The sequence below is a fragment of the Sus scrofa genome, chromosome 3, assembly GCF_054392235.1.
Source record: "Sus scrofa isolate SSC_HxYL_T2T_F1_AM1 chromosome 3, Sscrofa_HxYL_maternal_Yorkshire_Landrace_v2.0, whole genome shotgun sequence".
Lineage (NCBI taxonomy): Eukaryota > Metazoa > Chordata > Mammalia > Artiodactyla > Suidae > Sus > Sus scrofa.
In genome coordinates, this window is record NC_139385.1 from 129,190,933 (window position 1) to 129,211,811 (window position 20,879).

Sequence of the window (20,879 nt, forward strand, 5' to 3'; positions counted from 1 at the left end):
CATATGCTGCCCAGCTCTGGGCATTGCCACCTGTGCTTAACTTCAGACAGCCTTTCAAAGAGCCATATCCTCTGTACATCCTGATACATCAGTCCACACAATGGAGGAGTAGCTAAACAAGCAGGCAAGCTTTGGTGGCATGTGAAATCACAGTCTTTGGTCAAGAGTCCAGGCTTATGAGTAGCAGGCTTAATGAGGTCTGAAGCTTACACAATTTTGAAGGTCCACTTTAGAAAAAGAATGTAGAGTTACAAAAATAAAATTTTATATGAAAGTACACAGTGATTCACAAAGAAAAAATATATCATATGCACATCACAGAAAACTTAAATATAATAAAATCAAGGAGCATAACATTTGTACTAACTATTGATCAAACTTTCTGGTACACTTTCTCACCTTTATGGATGTATATGACAACAATTTTATAATATCACCTTCGAGGCAGAGAAGAAAATTAAAGCTCACTTTCTTCCTCTGCAGGTTTCTCCAACAGTGCCCACTTGGGGGGATGAGGGGATGCAGTGCTGGGCACCACCGGGCACACTCACACTGCAGCACAACCTTTGGCCTTGCATCCTCTGCCAACACCAGGAAGGTCATTTAGCAGGTGGTATGAGAATCTTGGAGAGCCAATTACAACTCACGCCTGTAAAGAAGGGACGGTCAACTACAAAACCCCAACTCACTGTAATCTCAAGGCAGTTTGGGTTCCAAAACTGTCTGCAGCTTCTCCACCAAAAATGAAAATAAAAGGTCACGTTTGGAGAAGTTGGGGAGAAAGAAAGAGTGATCTTAAGTGATAACGGTTAAAATATTGCAATTACATATATTGCTAAGATCCCTTCCCAGACCTTGAAAGAGACTTGTATAAGTGTGGAACCCTAAGCTTAAGCTTCGTCATCTTCATAAAGCCACCTGTGGGCCCCCTCTCAGGTTCCCTGCACCAGCTGGCATGGGGAGGGAGGGGGACCTCTGGAGGAAGTCACCATTTCTAACACACCTGGGATTAAAATGGCCTAAATCACTTGGACTCTAAACACAGGCGAGGCCAAAAGTTGGACTCAAGCATGTCTAGTCTGAACAGGCCTCTGTGAAAGCTAGACTGCCATCCTTACAGTAAAGCCAGCGTCTGCCCCTAACTTGAATTTCACACCACTTTCCCAGGAGTCAGAATGTTCATTGTGCCTCTCACAACCATACTTTTTTACTAGAAGGGAGCAATCTGGGAGGGCATATCCAATATCTAAATGATTTAGCCCCAAACTCGGATCTTTATGTGGTACCTGATAACCTGATTGCATGAATAGTAGAGTTGCAGTTGCTTATAATAAATAAGACATAACAAGTCACTGCCAGTGTGAACAAATACACAAATATGTTGTACAATGGTGAGGCATACTATTCAAGCACAGTGGAGTCATCCCTTCAGGAAGCAGAAGCACTTCAGGATTTTCAATCTTCCCTACAGTCATCACTACAAATCTGATAGTTTTGTTAAAGGCAAAGGATTTTAAAAGCTGGACATCTACTGATATGCTTCTCCTTCATTTTTGCCTTTAGTTAACTAAGTGTTCTCATCAGATACATGAGGAATACACCACATAGGATTGCATACTGTAAACTTTGTGTATTTCAACTTATCGAAGGTATACAAGATTTTCACTTGCACTTTAACTAGTATATAAGACTTTCACCTTACTCATTGATTTTTTAACCTAACCCACACAGATGTGACTTCACAGAATTTCTGTTCATTAAACCAAGAAAATAAATAACTTTCCTTTTAATGAATAATTATAAGATAGACACTTGTAGTTCTGTAACCTCAGGGCAGGGAGGAACAGAATGGAAACCAGTGGTAGTGTGCAGCATCCTGATAAACCTCCCTAGACACAAGAGGAAATTGCATCTCTAATCTCAAAATCTGATTAAATATGAAAGAAAGAGGGGGTAGTGAGAAAGTAACACGTAATCTTGGGTAGCTTTTGAAAGGAGCGTTTCTGAGCTCTACATAGTAGGGTTTTTTATTTAATTCTGTATTTCTCCCTTAATATGAATCTGTACATTACATTTGGTTATAAACATTGAAAAGACTTGAGTTTTTACTTTTCAATATCTGTGAAATCAGATGGGAGTGAAAGTCAGAAATTTCACGCTGGCAAGGAACAGCTAGGAAGGATGAAGTCGAGACCCTAGAAATCAATGTGTTTACCCAGCTGGCTAGTCACATCTCACTGAGGCAACTCCAAGAGACCACTCCCTATCTCCCATCACTCCTTCCTATCATAGCAGGTTCTAAGTTCAGGTTTCCTTTCATTTTCATTATAAATTCGTTTGCTCATGGGCTGTTCAGATACATTTTTAACTCTCATCTGGAGTTATTCTACTTATCCTATAATGACTGATTTCCAACTTAATTTCAGTCATTCATTCCATCAAAAAACCTACTACCTACTAGATATTTTTCTAGGTATTAGACAGACAGCTGTGGGCAAAAATCTCCGTGACATCCTATTACATTGAATCATATGAGACTGATGCTTTTACAGGTCAAAAATGGTCAAGTATCAACAGTCTCACATGTTTAAGTCTACACTGGGAAAACAGAAAATAAACATAATTAATAAGAACCTCTTATGAGTTTACAGCCCTTTAAAACTGGCCTCTTATTAGATTCCTGTCCTAGCCTTGAAAACTGAAACTCAAGGTCCCCAAGTGTCAGCAAAGAGCCTCAGTTTAAAAAAAAGCTATATTCAATGAAGTCTCTGCCCTCTAGCTCCTTCCTACTTTTACTGGGTTTTTGGCCTATGATGAATCCTAAAATTCTTACTGGCTCAATGATGGGTTATCATCATTTATTCAAGAGTATTAGTATTTGAAATAATAGGCAGTTTGATAGAAAACTGGTATATTTCATACTATCTTACATAAAGTAAGGTTACTGGTGAGTACTGGAAGCATTTTCATTATTTTATTGCCCTCAGCATAATCATAGCCCATAAGCTGGAATTTGCTTGGTTCTTATGCTTTATGGCTTTTAGTGGGGTCTTCCTTCTAACAGAATTGTGAAATAAAGTTATCCTGAGATGGTCTATGGCCCATTGGTACATGACCATCTGTGAAACTTATGAGATTTATTAAAACCATTTTCTTCCTGAAGGAAACTGTGCCTGGTTCCAAGAGGCCTCCAGATAAAGGAGGAAAATATGGCTTCACAGAACTGACAGATACATAGAGCCTCGTATAGGAATGGAATAGTGAGAAAAAGCCCTGAAGCTGGGGAGAAGCTCCATCACTTATCAACTGCATAAGCTTTGATACCTTATTATCTACCTAAGCCTCAGTTTCTCATTGATAAAATGAGGCTCTACCCTACAGACTGTTAAATGAGAGAATAAGAAAGTGGGAGTAAAAGTGCTTTGTAAACTATAATACACATAAGGGAACTTTTAAAAATGAGGGAATAAAATTTTTTAACAGAACACCTTATTCATCCCAAGAATTAAAACCAGAGACCCTAGATGACTAGGTAGAGGATTTTAGGCAGTTGGGGAAAGAATTATCAGTACACTTCAGTATGAATTCATCAAAGACAGCAAAGAACCTATATTGATTCACGGTTGGTGTTTCACGGCAAAGTGGGAGCATTCCAATTGGAAAGAACACCGGTTTGTTACCAAAACAGCTGCAGTTCACATCCTGGCTCCACCACCACCCAACAGTGCGAGTCTAGGCAAATTCAAGGACATGTCAGAATCTTTGTTCCTCGTATGTTAACAGGTGATAAAAATGCACATAGATTAAACACACTCAAATTCAGAGTGTCTTCTATAGAGTAGTAAATTCAGTATGCCATGGTATACATTACCATACGTCACCCTAATATCAAGCTCATGCACTGTATTTGTGTTGTCTTCATCTTAATGAAGAAACTGACCTGCCCGAGAAAATATATAGACGTAAGTAGCACAACAATGGCTTTCAGTATTGACTCACTGCACTATCATTGCCTCCACTATAATAGACCAGAGCTGTGTAACCGGTAAGGGTAGGAGGTGGTAATGTTAAATAGAGTAACCAGATGCCACCCTCCTGTAGCAATTGAAAACACATAGGCTACATGGAAGGGCTGTCCAGATACTTAGACGATTGAATCCCTGGCCCCAAAGGTACAGACTAATGACCTGAAATCGTCTTACAGGTGGGATGTATTTCTTACTCTCTGGCACACGTTTCTTACCAACGTGTTGTTATTACTGGGTTATTGCTACATTCAACCCACCAGATTCAAACAGTGTGATATCGACAATATAATGAACCAGCATGATCTGCTCGAGAACTAGATTATGACATATGGCTGGAAAGTTGAGGCAGTACCATGAACGTGTATTGTTGGTCCCACCAGATGAAGCCAAACAACTTCTAATGATCTTTAGTAACAAGTATAGAGAAAAGGGCACTTGCCAGATCCAGGTGCCAAGGAATGTGTTGATCTGCTCTAGGAATGAAACCAAATCTGGAACAATGTCTGCAGTTAGAGTCACTACCTGATTGAGTTTATGGCATCCATGTCATTCACCAAGATTCATCTTTCTTCTATACAAGCAAAAGATACAAGGTGAATGAAGATCCGATGAGAAGCACACCTCCTGCATCTTTCAGGTCATCAGTAATAGCACTAATCTCTAACTCTCCAGAAATGCATTATGCAGCAAGCAGTATCCATGGAGCTTATAGCTCTTAGCTGGAGCTTATAGGGCCTGGAAGCAAGGATTTTGAAAACAAGAGTTGGGGTTCCTGTTGTGGCTCAGCAAGTTAAAAACCCAACTAGTATCCGTAAGGGTGCAGGTTTGATCCCTGGCCTTGCTCAGTGGGTTAAAGGATCCGTTGCGCTGCAGTGCAGGTCACAGACATGGGTGGAATCTGGCATTGCTGTGGTTTAGGCTAGCAGCTGCAGCTCCAATTCCACCCCTAGTAGCCTGGGAACTTCCATATGCCACAGGTGCAGCCCTGAAGGAAAGGAAAGGAAAGGAAAGGAAAAGGAAATGAAAGAAAAGAAAAGGAAAGGAAAGGAAGAGAAGAGAAGGGAAGAGAAGAGGAAAGAAAAGGAAAGTGGCTCCTCTCACTGACTCGCCTAGTGATCCACAAGAGAAAGTTTTGCTTTACCACCCTTTGGCCTTTTCTGGTCTTTAAGTCCTAGTTCTCAAGGAAGCATGCTTCCAGCAGAGAACCCAACAATGTTTTACTGAAACTGATAGTTGAGACTGACACCAACCACTCTGAGCTCCTCCTAGCAGTAATTCAACAGGTAAAGAAGGCAATTTACTGGACTGACTGGGATACTGATGCTTTCAAGAGGATACAGAATTGCTTCTTCATATCTGAGGTAAGGAAGGGTACATCTGGAATTTATGGGAGTCCCTGGGGCACTCCAGGTCCTACAATTAAAGTCAATGGAAATTTTCAACAACCCTATATAGGCAGAAATATAAATATCCTAAAGTCTTTAGGAATAAAGGTTTGAGTCACTCTTTCTGCCAAGGGGCAAAAACTAGCAAAGGTATTTTATAAAGGCAAAGAAAATATGAAACAGAGAACATGGAGTAGAAAAAAAGGTAGTTAAAAAAACCAGATTTAACCACATGGCCAACTGCATAAGGAAAAACTATAATAATTTTAGCACCTCTTATTTTAATATGAATATGTTTCAATACATAATAACCACTTTTTTCTCTTTCATGTCTATTCCCCTATTATCTAACATAAGATATGGTAATAGTAATTAAGTTTATCTCAGTACCTAAATTACAAGATACCAAAAGAAGAATGTGATTCAGCAAGAAGAGAAATACACATCATCCAAAGATGAATTAAAAGAATTTGTATCCACTTTCAAAGGAGACTGTGTGTTTTCACTTGTACAAGGGATTGCTGCATTATGTTAGACTGAAACATGGTTTTTCAACTGTATTCATTTAGAAGATAAGTGTAGTTAAAAGATGACTATATGGATAGCACACAGAGAGTGTGCGTCAATTTAGCTAAGCTGAAGCTATGCTCCTCAGAAGTACCTTTCCTGCACAGTTTCAGGTTAGTCTGGGCTAGAACAGAAATTTGCACAAGATCTAAGGCTGAATGAACCCGTAGACAGAAGGTCAATGTTGGGCAGCTGGATCTGTTGGCTAACGTGGCTGGCACAGGGTGGTGGCTAGGCTCTCAGCAACATGCTATTTCAGGCTTTACCAATATACACAGAAACACACACTGTTTAACTAGCTCCCACAATTGCATAGTTCAAATTTCTACAACAAATCCCCATTACATAGTTTCATACTATATAAACCATTCCTAGTGGTTCTGCTCCCCTGATCCACCCTAACTGAAGGGTACAAAAATGGAAGTGGCAGAGCTAGAGCTCATACCTAACTCATCACTAAATTTCTATCTCCACCATAATTCAGGACCATCTACCTGGAGGATGTTGGTGGTTTAAAACAGCGTATTGGCCACTACTGTACCTCTTGGGAAAATAGACATGTAGGCTGCATGAAGAGCTTTGAGATGTTAAGATGATTGAGTGCCTGGCCCACAATGTGCAGATTAATGAACTGACATAAGTCTGCAGGGAAGGTCTCTGGGAGCAGGTCCCATCCCAAGGGCTTCCTTCAACTCTGGCCCATTCAGCACTTTTAGCTGCAAATTGCATAATAAAGACAGAAGGTGTGTTGATCAAATTTTCAGATGTACAAGCTAGCAAATACGCTGAGTGATAGAATCAAGATCCAAAAGATTTGACAGGATAAATAATGAGTCACAGCTAACAAGATGAAATTCAACAGGATGAATATCAAGTTTTACCCTCTAAAATCCTGCCTTGGATAGGGGTGGTATGAACACCCTCCCTACGCTGGAGACTGGTGTTGGGGTATTACTTGAGCTCAGTGTGGGCAGAAGCACATGGCGCTGATGAGAGGTCTGCTTCAAGGGCATGTGCAGGGTTTCAAAGTCATCTCTCCACAAATACAGACTTGGAGGATCCTGGCTTAACAGCGGCCTTTGTGAAAAAGCCTTTCAACTCATTACTGGTCAACCCCATGATCACGTTAAAGTACTCACTGACACTTGGACTTCCTAATTCAAGGTGTAGTGGTGTTCCAGCACAAGTTGAAGGTAATCTTAGAACTTTGCTATGCTCAAAATCACACAGCTGAGGTTTAGGATACAACCCTGAAGACCACACTTTAGTTACAAACCAGCATTTGACTAATATGGGGAGGATATATAATTAAGTCATATGAGGAACATTATGAAAGAAAGTGATCATGAAAGTGGGTTCAAAATAACAGTTTTCTCTTAAGAAAAAAAAGAATTTTATTTGTACTTCTAGAAGACAGATGGACAGAAAAAACAGAAAGGAACAGTTTGATCACTAAACAAATAAGCATGTAACACAGTGGTTAAGCTGCACTCTGGAGCCAAAGTAGTTAGATTAGAGCTCATGATGCATTCTCCAGCCATGTGACTTGAGCAAGTTACTCATTTTCTCTAGCTTAAGCTTTCTTATTTATAAAATGAGACATATAAGAATATCCCCCTCATACATGGCATTGTAGAGATTAAGTTGAACAAAAACAAAATCTACCTCACCTGGCTGCCGTGACCATGAATTGAGGCAATACACATTTATAAAACATTTAGTAAGAGGTCACATGGCCAGAGGTTAATAAAGATCCTGTAGTCTTTTTATTATAAGAAAGCACATTCTGATGCTTAGATCTCTTCCAAACAGAACACCCTGCAATGAGTAGGCAGCATCCTGCCTCTGAATGTGTTTAAGATATGCTGTCTTTTCATCAGGGATATCTTAGAGTGGTATTTCTCACACTTTAATGTACATACGAATCACCTTTGCATCTTATTAAAATGTGAGTTCTGACTGGGTGGGTCTGACATGGGGCCTGAGAGTCTGCATTTCTAACAAGCTCCCAGGTGGTACTGAGGCTGCTGGTCTAGTTACCACATTCTGAGAAGCAAGATCGGAAAACTCCACTGCATGGGAAGGAAATAAATTCGGTTCCATTTTAAAACATTCATATTTCATAATACTCTAAGAATGATGATTATCTTGAAGCCACATTGTGACCGAGTAATCTAGAGCAAGTGACCTAACCTTGTATCTTGTTCTGATATATTCCACAAAGCACTTTTGAGACATGAGTAATTTTCATAGCAAAATCCAAAGTCCTCAGATGGGAGCTGATCTACTTCTGTAGAGGGTTTCATTTCCTAATTGGTTAAACATCTGTTGCAGTTCTAAACACAGATTTATCTTTATCAAGTACTGATTGGTCTCTGGCTCCTGCCGGCTGTTGAGTCCTGATGTGATGGAGAACAAAGCAGGGTAGCTGTGGGATGTCAGAAAGCCTCAGGAGGAAGGCAAAGAAGGGCCAGGAAAGCAGAAAAGAAAGAAACTCGGGAGTTACTGGCAGGAAAAAGCAACAGCAAACTCTGCTGGCCTCAAGGCTGAATAGAACCCGATATGGCTCTAGGAAGATCCTTAGAAATCATCTGATCCATTCTCCGCAATTTTTAGATACTGAAACAAGATTCCTGTGAAAGGTTAGGGCTTCCCAGAAGTGCACATGGATATAGCTTCAGAACTGGAAAGCACGCAATGTGACTCCTGGTCCAGTGCTAAGCCCACTGGCCTACGACTGCCTCCCATCCCCTCCTGAGGATTCTTGACACAGAGATGCTGCTTTGTCTATCCATCATTTCCCTTCATGCTTCAGCTGTTGTCCAGACTAAGAAGGAATGAGGAAGATTCTGGGGAGACTACTAGAGAGCAGGGAACTACTGGTTTATACACGTTAATTTCTGAAGATTAAACTGTTCCAAAAGATCTGAAAAGTATTTCCGTATCATTCACACAGCCCTGTCTCTGTTGAATGAATATATTAGACAGCAAATGTAACACAAGCATCTGTGAGAGGCTATCACTTTCTGGAACTAACACATATAAGTAGCATCAGAACTGGGAACCAGGCCAACCAGCTGGCCTTGACACCTTTTCATGACCCAAGAGGCCATAGTTCAGCCCTGGTTCTCAGCATTTATCCCCTATGAGACCCTGGGTTCATTCCTCCCTTTTCTTCCATTCAGAACAATCCTCATTGCAATAAAAGTAAAAATTAAAAATGGACATGCCCACTTTCCTTTTTGGGATAATCATCTTAGGAAATGGGCAATGAATGACTCAGAAGCTTTGGTCAAGGAAGCAGGGAACCTGGAAAGCCACAAGGAATTACTTCAGGCCTGGAAACCCCCTTTTATCCAAAATCCCCTATCTTCCTACTGGTTGAGACTTAGATATTCTTGCGAGAGGACTGAAAGTCATTAATTCATACTAACATTGACTGACCAGCATTAAGGCTTCTCCAGAGATGCTGGGTTATAGAGCAGTTTCCACGTAACTACTACGCCTCTGCTCCTACATGATGGAGGGTGTCTGTTTTGGTTTTATGCAATTCCCTGATAATCTATGAATGTTGTTTCTCCAATTTTGACTTCCTACATCCTGTAGAGCAGTTTAGGAAGTGTCATTGTTGTATACGATGTAATCTCTACCATCTACAATGATGCCCCATTTCCTTGTCAATTTTGCTGTAATCAGAAATAGCAATATGAACCACTCATCACTTGCCCAAGAGAAGATGCATTCCTATTTAGGTAAATACATTTGTAGCGATGGAAATGTTATACACATGGGTGGAAGGAGGGCCCCAAATAGTGGTGTTCCTGTGAGAGGCTATCACTGGGATCAGGCGTGCATTCAGCAGTGCTACACAGCATTGAATGTCCAACTGTAAAGAGTACAGCCAAAATCAGGAATTCAAGAGACTGCTACTCCATGGTGATGTGGTATCTGGTTCTCTGAGTAATTTTTCACTGTTTCTATAGACTGAAGAGGTGCTACTCATTTATAAATCAACCCAGGTCTGTGACACACATGAGTGGGCAATGAAGATAACTAGAGACAGCAGGAACTGCCTGAGCATCCTACTGTCCCATTGATTGCCACCTGGGAGGTGCTGGAAAACCAGAAAGGGTCTAAGGGAACTACACATTGCCCTTCTCTGCCTTTTGCTGAGATGTCTCTCCAATACTACTTTGGATTGAAAATAATTTCCATCTTTATACCAATGCATGTAAGTGACAGAGTAAGTATTTTACCCTTTATTATTACTATTATTATTTTTAGGGCCAGACCTGCAGCATATGGATGTTCCCAGGCTACAGGGTGAATTGGAGCCACATATGCAACCTACACCACAGCTCATGGCAAAACTGAATCAACCCACTGAGCAAGGCCAGGGATCAAACCTGCATCCTCGTAGATACTAGTTGGGTTCCTAACCCACTGAGCCACAAGAGGAATCCCCACCCTTCACGTTTTTAACGGCACATGTGTCAAGATAATTGGAATCATTATCTTGATTTGATGGAGAAGACTAATGATAGCAAGGTGACAGTACAGGATTCTTGTTCGCAAAGATTAGGCAGGGTCTCAGTGGGGGTGGAGAGAGGGATGGAAGTGATTCAGAATATGAATATCATTAGTTTGATACAGAGTCACAGAAGTGTTGGCTTTGGGTATTGACTATATAAATGAAACCTAATAAATTCTGTTGCCAACCTGCAGGTCAGCCCATCTTTGGCTTCAGTGGCCACAACGGTCGGCAACAACAGGGCCAGCGTCAGAACAAGTCCTCACAGAGAGGAGAGTGCCACATATTTCAATTTTAAAAGTTCAGGTTTCAATACTCCAACTCCCCTCAGTACTTAGGCATTTCCCTATGGGAATTTTTCATGGGAGCCTTGGTACCATTCTTTCTTTTCTCAGGACAGGCCAAGTCCTAGAGAGTGAGAGCAGGAAGGAAGATTGTATAGAAGGGTCTATGTGAAATGGCCACTATCACTTTGCTGATAGCTGCAAAGTTAGGACTAAGAGCCCTCTTATCCATATTTGCATGCAATTTTCTGAGTTTGCTTTAATGGATATGACATTTCATTAATTCTGATTCATTGTGTACTCAAGCCAAAACACATGCAGTTTAGTTCCATTTACTGACAGAAAATGGAAGCTGAAAAATTCCAAGTCAGGGTAATAACGGAAGGTGTGTAATTACTCATTACCCAATCAGCTACCAGGTTCAGGGGGCAAGAATGGTTTGGAGATAAATTGCAACTTTTGTGAGTAAGTCTGACAGACTGGGTTAGTAGGTGTATTTCTTTTGATTAATGACACAAGGAAGAAAGGTTTAGAAAAGGTGTTTCTACTGATTTTGCTACTTCAAGGCTGACCCTTAAAATGTTTCTACCAGTTACTAAGGAAAACATAAATTACAGTGAGCAAAGTGTGAATTTTGTAAAAACATACAAAAAATGTTATATCTGTAGCTTCTCAGCTCTAATTAAAAAGAAACTCAAGATTATAAGTCCTAGGATATGCCAGAATGGGTCATTCATCTACAGATCACATCTTCCTCAGAAAGCGTACTTATCAAGATAAAGGAAAAACAAATACAGTTGGAGCTATTCATCTTGGTCAATTAACGTAAGTCTGAACACAGCACAATTCCTCCGTTGGTTTTGATGTCTATCAATATTTTTCCAATAGATTATATTTCTAGGAATAGAAAAGGCATTTGCCTGGTTACTTATGAAATGGGTGCAGGAAAACCATGAACTTCTTTCTCAGATGCTACGGTAAGACACGCACACACACACACTCACACAACAGCTAAAGAGCAGAATTTGACAGTCTCCGGTGAATTGACGCAAAAAGGGCAGATATAGGAAAAAGTCTTTTGATCTTTGGATTGATTGGGAAGATTGCAAAGTGGGTGAGGCTTGCATGGGGCCTTGAGGATGAGCTGAGATGTTCCCAGGAGAGAAGAGTCTGAATAGTACAGTGGCAGACATTATCTTGATTTGATGGAGAAGACTAACGACAGCAAGGTGACAGTGCGGGATTCTTGTTCACAAAGATCAGACGGGGTCCCACTGTGGGTGGAGGGAGGGATGGAAGGTGATTCGGAACATAAGTAATACTAGTTTGATACAGAGTCACAGAAGTGTTGGTTTTAGGTATTGATAACCTACACGGCCCAGGCACTCCCCATGGAGGACGCCAGTAGAAGGGGAACGCATTTGTGATCCTTAGCAGATAATGAGAGCCTGGACTAGAGGGGCAGCCAAGGCAAAAGAGAAATGGAAGCAAACAATAAAAGGAGACTTGTCAGGGAGTTCCCGTTGTGGCTCAGTGGTTAACGAATCCGACTAGGAACCATGAGGTTGCAGGTTCGATCCCTGGCCTCGCTCAATGGGTTAAGGATCCAGTGCTGCCGTGAGCTGTGGTGTAGGTCACAGACACAGCTTGGATCCCGCATTGCTGTGGCTCTGACATAGGCCGGTGGCTACAGCTCCGATTCAACCCCTAGCCTGGGAACCTCCATATGCCCTGGGAAGCGGCCCTAGAAAAGGCAAAAAAAAAAAAAAAAAAAAAAGAGAGAGACTTGTCAGGATTCAAGGACTGGATAGGTATTCAAGGTGAAAAAGGGAGCTGATACAGATAGCTCTGGGTTTTTCAGCCTGCCTAGGAAGTCAGAAAAAGAAGTAGCTTTAAAGTAAGATAATGAATTCTTTACAAAGAGATGTGCTATAAAGAATGGAAAGTACGTGACAGATGTGCAAACAGAAATGTGAAGCAGAAAGCTGTGGATGTGGGCCTGGGTCAGAAGTGAGCGCCTGGCCTAGATCTGGGATCCTGACAACGATCAGCTCGGCAAGGTTAAAGCCGAGTCCAGCACAAAGTACATTTCCCCCAGTTCTACCACTGAAGTGAGTCCTCTGAGTATTCCACATGTGGGAAGTTCCTTCCCCAACCCTCCCTTACTGTGCAATTCCCACCCTGACCAAACACAGGCCTGGCAACTAGGGAGAATGTCAGCACTGGTTTGCAGAGGATGAGAAGACAATATTCTATCATGAAAGTCCAGGAGATGACCTGCTAGGGCAGAGGTGGCTTAGGCATCACTACAGTTAATTGTGATGAACTTAATCATGGAATGTGAGAGTCAGAGGACCCTGGGAGAGCATTCAACAGGGTGTTTTTAAACGTTTTTTAGCCATGGAGATCTTCTTAAAAATGAAAATTTATATGGAAATATAAACAGCTAAGCTGCTCCCATTGGGAGCCCAGAGACATCTCCAAGAAGTACTGTTTACACTAGTCCAGCTGCCATATTTTTATACATGGGAGAATGATAGCCCAGACTGGGGAGACCAGAAAGCACAGCTAGGCTAGGACTGTGACACAGGGCTATCGGCCCCCAGACCAGGACTACTTACTACACTGCTCCAGGGAGAGAAGGAGGAGCCCAACCCTACTCTGCATTACATCATCCCATGACAATACACAATAGAATACTGTTGAAGCCTTAGAAAATCACATAAAAGCACAGTCCACACCACAACAAAAATCACACCACCACCACAACAAAAGGGCTGGTCCTCAGAGATTAGGCAGAGGGCAAGAGGAGGGCAAATAAGCAGGTAAGGGCAGGAGCTCTAAAGCTCAAGCCTACCTCCAGGACACATCACAAGGTGAAGCCAACATCCAAAGAATCTTCAGGCTGCCCCAGGGCAAGGACCCTGACTCCTTTTGTTCCCTTCACTGCCCCAGGATGTTCTCCCCAGCACTCAGCCTCCAAGTAGCCTCTGCACATTTCGCAGCAGATCCTTCCCCACAGACTCCCGGCTCCAAGGTTCATCTCCACAAAGTGTTCTGCAGAACCAGTGCTCTACAACTCTGGCTTCAGGGAGAGGTTCCCTGGGGCCTTCTCCCACTTTGAAAAGAAAGCAAGAGACTAATTTGCTGTGAACCATCATGAGCAATAAAACGTTCATTAACTTTAATTGTAAACACTTTAAGTCCCAATCATAGTAATGACAGGATAAATTGAAAAATCAAGAGTTAAGTACCCCTTTAAGATTTCATATCTTCTATCTTCACCTGGCCTCTTAAACCAAAGTCAGATTAAACAATACACAGACTGCATCGCCCCCAATTCCATCTGACAAAACCTTACCCATCTTTCAAGGCTTGGCACAGAGAACTTCTCCAACCCTACTCAACTGCAATGAATCTGCCTACTCATGGTACCCCCAAACACTTTTCTGGTATTACTGGTTTTTAATAACATGCTTTACTTCTCCAAAGTAAACTGAGTTTCTTGCCAATTGGTATCACATCTTCAGCAGTTCCTGAAATAGCATCTCCTGCCCAGCAATTGCTCCAAAATGATTGTGGATAGATTGAACTAATGGTTTAAATCTTTAAGAAGAGCTAGTAAAAATTCATTACGAGAGACTTAGAGATGCGTTAATTTTTTTAACCTATATATGTCTTCCACTGGATTATACATCAAACTGAAGAATTCCAATGGCACACACACATCATTTTGCTATACAATCTCACATCAAACACTGCCCAATTATTTACATATTTGCTAGCTGTGATATTTACATACTGAAGTGGAATACCTGGACTAAGAGACCCAATCTTAGACTTTAATTTAAATTCTTCTTTGTCTCTGCCTAGGATAATACTCCAGTGCTTATATAGTATGCTCCAGGGAAATTCTATGTCTTCTGAGGAAAGAAAAGACTTGAGACAAATGTTTAAAACCTATGTTTCCAGCCCAAAATCATGCATGCAATTCATCAGAAAAGAAATTCATTTCAACCACTTTTCTATGGGCAAAGTCAATTGGGAATGAGCCCAGGAGCTGGGGTCTTAGCCTCTCAGCCAAATCAAATGGCACAAGTCATGGACTGAATTAATGGTTTAAAGCCTGATTTATTCTTACTATGGTTAGAATAGTAATTGCAAACTGTCTCTCCATAGGTTGCAAAGTCTTTATTTGTGTAAATGATGAGTCCAGCTTTGTCCTGAAACTACCAAGATTAATTATCTACACATTGCATTTGTAGATAATTAATCTAGACATTGAAAGATTCCTAACAAACCAGCTTATTTTGGGGCTGGCACATCTAGTCCTGTAAGAGTAGAGTCATTGCACATTATCAGAATGAGAGTTCTGCTGCTTAGAATAAAAAGGTGTGACAGTCTTCTGATGTGTCAGCTTGGGGAGGGTAAACTACATTTCCCAGGATCCTTGGGAGATCTTGGAAGGAGGGTAGAGGGAAATAGCAGGCACCTATTTGCAGCACATAGTCATTGTTACTGATGTGTTGATCCACCTCAGTGATCTAGATCAGGTACAGGCACACCTCACTTTACTGCATTTTGCTTTACTGTGCTTCACAGATAGTACTCCGTTGTTTTTTTTTTTATTTGTTTGTTTGTTTTTAACAAATTGAAAGTCTGTGGTAACCCTGAATCAATCAAGTATATTGGTGCCACTTTTCCAACAGCATTTGCTCACTTCATGTCGGTGGCATGTTTTGATAATTCTCACAGTATTTTTGAACTTTTTCATCACCATTGTATCTGTTTCAGTGATGTGTGATCAGTGATCTTTGAGAGTACTATTGCAAAAAAAACATTATGAATCACCGGCAGTTCAAACCATGGTTATTGTTTCTTAACAATAAAGTATTTTTAATTAAAATATGTACTTGTTTGATGCAATGCTACTGCACACGCAATTGACTAAAGTATAAACAACTTTTTCAATGCACTGGGAAACAAAAAAAATTTGTGTGACTTGATTACTGCAATATTCACCTTTTTTTATGATGGTTTGGAACCTAACTTTAATCATCTCCAAGGTATGCCTGTATGTGTTTTTAGGCCCATGATGAAGGTTTCTAGCTTCTGCTGGATACCATCATCACAAAAGGCCAAGACAACAGGAACAAACACATGTTTCAGGCCGTAATAGTGGGGCTCTATATAGCTCATGCATGCAGGATTTAAACTTGTGCTTATGGGATTCCAGCCTGCTTTGTTTTTCTTTCTTTCATGACAGTCTGCTGGCTGGACCTCCAGATCCAACATCACAGGTAGACACTGTCTTACAGGGACTGTTTAAGCAGCTCCCACAATTGTATAAGCCAATTCCCTGTAACAAATCCATAGATTTATAATTAGACAGATAGACAGATTTCCTGCTAGTTCTATTGGTTCTGCTTCTTTTGTTGAACTTTGGCTGATATAGAATCAGTCTTCAGTTTCTTATGCTCATGATGACCACATGGAGCTATATTTGCGGATACCTGGTGCATAATACATGTCTCTCTTTTTATATAACTTACAAATGAGACTGTGTAATCAGAGAGAAAAAGTACATATTTAAATTCTACCCTCCTGATTGAGAGCTAAATTCTATTTTCCTGATGGACTTTTCAGTCAGTTCTGGATTCAAACACTGGTCCAATAATTATTTTAACTTATGTAACCTTTGAATCCACACCACTAATGCTCAGTTTTCTCATCAGGAAAACTGAAGTAATAATTTCCTGCCTTACAGAGATAATATGAAGTTTAAGTGTCATAATATATATAAAGTTCCAAGTGCACTGCTAAGCATAAAAGGAGATCCCCTGACCTTTCTTTCCTATCTTTCAAGTTCCATCTACTGTTCCATTTACAGCCTAAAGTCACCCCCAGAAAACCCAGCTTCCCTCCTTTTTTTCTCCTATTCTACTGCACCACCAATGTTAACATATTTATGTTGCACATTCTAGGCACCCCATCAGCTAGATTTTATGTTTTAAGATCAAGAAGCAAGTGCTATGCTTGCATGCCAATAAAAAAAGACTTGCATTTGCTTAGCACTTTAAACTTTCACCATGTGCTATGACATACACTCCCTCACTCAATCCCCACAGCAAGCACAGTTAATACCTGTAGATACAATACTACAGCCACAGTCTATAATCAAGCTATACTTTCAAAAGCATTAATCTTATTCCATTGCTTGTAGTCGTGCATAATCTGAACAGTCATGAACAGAGTAATGCTAATGCTACGAACAGATGGGCTGGTTGTTAACTAAAAAATGTAGGTGATTCAGCCAACACCTAACTTGGCCCATAGGAGTTCGCAGTCATTCAGATTTTGGAAGGAGACAAGTAATAAAAGGGTGTGGTAGAGAACCCCTGGTAGAAGGATCCCGCTCAACTGCTGTATGACCTGCACTTGTTAGGGGAAAAATCCTGCAGAACTGCAGAGGCACTGGCTTCCACTTTCTATGTTATTTAGTCCATTCACTGGCCAGTATCTGTCACCAATTACTGAAACCAGTGCAGACTTTTAAATAAAGGCAATGTTGTCACCCCAAAGCAAAGATGCTGAATTTTGGGGGGAATAGGCCCCTTTAAAATGTCTAAAATATAAAATGTAATATTAACATTCACTTACTTATGCATTCTCTTTTAAAAGGTCTTATAAACTGCATAATTCTTTCAGAATGATTTGGATCTTAGTAATCCAAATTTATCAACATTCACTTCAAAAATCATAGAACAGTCAGCTTTCCTTATCTGTGGGTTCTGCATCCACAGACTCAACTGGCTGTGGATAGGGAGGGCTGACTGTACCGTCATTTTCTATAAGGGGCTTGAGCATCCAGAGGTTTGTGTATGTATGGGGATCCTGACACCAATGCCCAGTAGATACTGAGGGGTGACTGTATGTGGATGTAAAAAAGAACATTTTTCCATCTATAGAAAATACCAGAAGGGCATAAAGATTTACAGAGTCTGTGCTGAATTTTCCATGTCCTTCTGGGCCCTCAGCACTCTCACTGGAAACTAGTGCTCCAAAGTAAATTACCCTGACCTGAGGTTACTAAAAGGGAATGATTGGAAATACATTTTTTAAGCCACTTAGAAGTGTTTACATCAAAGGCCATTCAAAATGGATTAACCTCGGATTTGAAAGAATTGTTTGTCGGGGATCAAGGATTGGTTTTAAGACTGAATCAGAGTAGGGATAGATGGGCAATTCTCTCTGCATGTAGGTATAAAAAGTAACATAGCCAAGAGAGCTGTACAAGTGCAAATCTTATTTAGCATGGCATGAATGGTAATGAAAAAAGAAATCCAGTCAGATCTTCATGTTTCAATTAACTACAATTTTTTTGTTGTTAAATATAAATTGATAGAAAGTATGTGGAGGCTTCAGGAGTAGACAGAGTGTGGACAGATAAATTCAGTGGGAAAAGTACTATATGATGCAGTTGGAAAAATTATCCAAATATATCCGAAAGAGTGATGAACTCTGAAATACTGGTTTTGTTATGTCTTACAAGAAGAACCAGGGAGCTTCCAAAGATCATTTCTTAAAATCCCATTAGCCTTACAGACAGCTGCAGGAAAAACGGTTGGTTAAATATTGGGCACTGTCATAAATAGGCCTGGATTAAAAGAGAAAATTGACACCTGCTCAATCTACCACGTCTGAAGCATTCACACCTATATATTGTTGGTGTTTGCTATCATATCCCAAAACTCAAAATTCTAGAACAAGATCAGGTCAGAAGAAAGAGCCTAAAAGTTTCAATTAGTCAAAAAAGATAAATAGATGGATATATGATAGTCCCTTCCCTCACTAGTATTAGTAAATTCACATGGTTTAATTTTCATATCAGTATTAAAATGTACGAAATAAAGATCCAAACAAAGATGCATTTATCAAATAGTGGCTAAATTCTTTGAAGAAATGATTTGCATCTGGACATTCCTACTTGACATACAGGATTGGTTTTTATTCCCCTGAGAAGACAAGACTTCTCACCAAACTCCAAATAAGGAAGTTAGGTCTCAATTCTCTCCCAGAGAAAGATCTGCATTAGGAACATTATTTATAAATCCCCTGAGTCTTAACTTTTTCTTTGATAGACACCCTTCATCACAGGCCATTGTTTGCATGGGAAGTACATTGTGTCTTATGGCAGACAGAGAACAAGGCCTATTCAGATATGGAGAACAATGTGTATTCAAATTCCCATTGAATATAATCAAGAGAACTTGTTTCACATTACAGAGTGATGATTCTGAACCAACTCTAAGATCTTTGGAGCATCATCTTAGGCCTACTCAAGACGTGTGGTCCTGGGAGAGCTCATTAGATTACCCAACTCGACCTCTCAACTTTCTCGGGGAGTACCAAAGTGTAACTCAGTATCACTTTTAACAGCTGCTGTCCTCTGACTGGCCCAGTATTCTTATTGGGATTGTGACACTGTGCACTAGTGATAAGCTCTGCTTTTCAAATCTCACACTATGGCGAAAAAAATAAATACATTAAGAGACAAAGAAGTTCGGAGCTGATGCAATTCAGCCCCAGTCTTTGTTTTAGATCTATGTCAGGAATTAGAAAGTTTAGAAAGGAAGTGGCATGCAGAAAGGTAAATGCAAGACAATTATACATAAACTTCATGTGTCTACCCTGTGAACACAAAAGTCCTCTAACTATAAAGTCCTCTTCCCAGATTTGTCTAAGTCCTGATAATTATCATGGGCTCTGAAAGTCATCTTACCTAGTTCTTTAAGAATTTTCACAATCATCAACTGTCATCACCTAAACGTGAAGATAAGGGCCAGAGCCCATCAGTGAAGGAACATACTATCTGGGCTTGCTCAAAGGAGTGACTATAAGGACACCACCCAGCAGAAGCAGAGTTCAGGAAGGCTTGATGGTAGAAGTCCATAAGGGTGGTTGTGAACAGTCTGATGAGTATTCCTGAGGCCTGTGTTTTTCTTTCAGACAGAGCTTCAAAGAGAAAAAAAAAAGGGTGGGTAATACATCAATAAGCACACTTGTCCCATGAAGTGATGTGAGGATAATGAAGTCTTAAAGGGAAAAAGTGGCCATTAAAGTATGGCAAGAAATAACAGGGGATGGGCAAAGGGTAGAGGCTCCACTGGTTTGCGTTGGTAATAGCAAAAAAGAAGTAAATATGTGTATTTTTCAGGTTATTACCCAGCAATGACTGATACTCTCAAATTGAGTAGCTAAAGGAGATATTAATAAAGGAATCATCTACAAAAGTGCAGGTAGAGTGTAGAGAAAAATATATAGAATGGTACAGTGTTCCAGGGTTAATGAGAATGAGTTTTCCAGTCCTAAAGCTGCAGTGCTAATCCTAAAACAGAAAGGGGTGGGAGTAGGTTGTTTAACCTGCAGAAGGAGAGGCTATGTGGGAAGAACTGTCAGACACGAGCTGTGACCTTCTCTCCCAAGACCAACCAATCTGAAATGATCCTACAGGGAAGAAGGGCAATAACACCCATACCACACACTCTTCTTTCTTGCAGAACTCCTTCCAGGGTACCCACTGGCTGAACACAACCTAAAGCTAGAGGGTATGGGAGTCAGTGGAGGGAGGCTGAATAAGCCAACCTCCAGAAACACAGAGCAGAAATGAAGAGGGTATAGAATACATCTAGACATCTGGGAAGGACCATTTGTAGAAAAAATCCTCAGGTAATAATAATCATATTACGATAACTTGATACTTATGCTAAAGCACTGTACGTGTATTGGTTCATTTAATCAAAACTTTTTTTTTTTTAGCTCACCTGGCTGAGTTGCCATCTTTCTCCAGCTGACTAGTTCCTTCCCTGAAGTAGCTTCAAGCTCTCAGTGCATGGGATTACATATTTATCAGACAGAGGAACTGCAGCTACAAATCAGGGGTGAGCATCACACATCCTGGAATGCCTGCAGGAAATCAATCTGCAGCAACCATTGTCCAAAGTAGCAGATCTAATACAGAAAGACAGCTCTATAAGGGAGCAGTGGTTTAAAACTTCCCAACAGCTGCTGCCACTGTGGAGAA

General features: G+C 40.6%; 1 long non-coding RNA gene across 8 annotated transcripts in view; it reads right to left on the reverse strand.

Moving 5' to 3' along the window:
- Positions 1-20,879, reverse strand: part of LOC102159977 (uncharacterized) — a 777,987-nt gene that overhangs the window by 544,889 nt on the left and 212,219 nt on the right. For 2 of the 8 annotated variants that reach the window (XR_014842503.1, XR_014842508.1), the window contains one exon: positions 15,412-19,810. The exons of the other annotated variants lie outside the window; for them this stretch is intronic. This is a non-coding gene — a long non-coding RNA (uncharacterized LOC102159977). Of the gene's footprint in view, positions 1-15,411; positions 19,811-20,879 lie in introns of those variants that run through there. 8 annotated transcript variants of the gene reach the window in all.